Raw genomic sequence first — 1,861 nt, forward strand, 5'->3', positions numbered from 1 at the left:
GAAGGACTAATTCTCCTCTGTTGACATCTATCACAGCTCCTGCTGTGACTAGGAAAGGTCTTCCAAGGATGATGCAATCATCCTCTTCCTTCCTAGTGTCTAAGATTATGAAATTAGCAGGGATGTAAAGGCCTTCAACCTTTACCAACACGTCCTCTACTATTCCATAAGCTTGTCTTAATGACTTGTCTGCCAATTGTAATGAGAACAAGGTAGGTTGTACCTCAATGATCCCCAGTTTCTCCATTACAGAGAGTGGCATAAGATTTATTCCTGACCCCAGATCACACAGAGCTTTTTCAAAGGTCATGGTGCCTATGGTACAAGGTATTAAGAACTTGCCAGGATCTTGTCTCTTTTGAGGTAAAGTTTGCTGAATCCAGGTATCTAGTTCACTAATGAACAAGGGAGGTTTACTTTCCCAAGTCTCATTACCAAACAACTTGGCATTCAGCTTCATGATAGCTCCTAAATATTGAGCAACTTGCTCTCCAGTCATATCTTCATCTTCTTCAGAGGAAGAATAGTCTTCAGAGCTCATGAATGGCAGAAGGAGATTTAATGGAATCTCTATGGTCTCTATATGAGCCTCAGATTTCTTTGGATCCTTAATAGGAAACACCCTCTTGCTTGAAGGACGTCCCAGGAGGTCTTCCTCACTAGGATTTTCGTCCTCCTCCTCCCTTGTGTATTCGGCCATATTGATTATATCAATGGCCTTGCACTCTCCTTTTGGATTCTCTTCTGTGTTGCTTGGGAGAATACTGGGAGGAGTTTCAATGACTTTCTTACTCAGCTGGCCCACTTGTGCCTCCAGATTTCTGATGGAGGATCTTGTTTCACTCATGAAACTGAAAGTGGCCTTTGACAGATCAGAGACTAGATTGGCTAAATTAGAAGTGTTTTGTTCAGAATTCTCTGTCTGTTGCTGAGAAGATGATGGAAAAGGCATGCTATTGCTCAGCCTATTGCGTCCACCATTGTTAAAGCCTTGTTGAGGCTTTTGTTGATCATTCCATGAGAAATTTGGATGATTTCTCCATGATGAGTTATAGGTGTTTCCATAAGATTCACCCATGTAATTAACCTCTGCCATGGCAGGGTTCTCAGGATCATAAGCTTCTTCAGAAGCTGCCTCTTTAGTATTGTTGGATGCATGTTGCCATCCATTCAGATTTTGAGAGATCATGTTGACCTGTTGAGTCAACACTTTGTTCTGAGCCAATATAGCATTCAGAGCATCAATTTCAAGAACTCCTTTCTTCTGAGGTATCCCATTATTCACAGAATTCCTCTCAGAAGTGTACATGAATTGGTTGTTTGCAACCATGTCAATGAGTTCTTGAGCCTCTTCAGGCGTTTTCTTTAGGTGAATAGATCCACCTGCAGAATGGTCCAATGACATTTTCAAAAATTCAGAGAGACCATAATAGAATATATCTAATATGGTCCATTCTGAAAACATGTCAGATGGACATATTTTGGTCAGCTACTTGTATCTTTCCCAAGCTTCATAGAGGGATTCACCATCTTTTTGTTTGAAGGTTTGAACATCCACTCTCAGCTTGCTCAGTTTTTGAGGAGGAAAGAATTTATCCAAGAAGGCTGTGACCAGCTTATCCCAGGAGTCCAGGCTATCCTTAGGTTGTGAATCCAACCATATTCTAGCTCTGTCTCTTACATCAAAAGGGAAAAGCATGAGTCTGTAGACTTCAGGATCAACTCCATTCGTCTTTACAGTCTCACAGATCTGCAAGAACTCAGTTAAAAACTGATAAGGATCTTCAGATAGAAGTCCATAAAACTTGCAGTTTTGTTGCATTAAGGCAACTAGTTGAGGCTTAAGCTCAAAATTATTGGC

The 1,861-nt window shown here is 40.9% G+C and overlaps 1 non-coding gene across 1 annotated transcript; it reads left to right on the forward strand.

The window, feature by feature from the left end:
* The first annotated feature begins 1,463 nt into the window (after nucleotides 1–1,463).
* On the forward strand, nucleotides 1,464–1,567 carry LOC130959171 (small nucleolar RNA R71). The gene has a single exon (XR_009078266.1). It is a non-coding gene; the product is annotated as a small nucleolar RNA R71 (small nucleolar RNA).
* The last annotated feature ends 294 nt before the right edge of the window (nucleotides 1,568–1,861 follow it).

The sequence above is a fragment of the Arachis stenosperma genome, chromosome 10, assembly GCF_014773155.1.
Source record: "Arachis stenosperma cultivar V10309 chromosome 10, arast.V10309.gnm1.PFL2, whole genome shotgun sequence".
Lineage (NCBI taxonomy): Eukaryota > Viridiplantae > Streptophyta > Magnoliopsida > Fabales > Fabaceae > Arachis > Arachis stenosperma.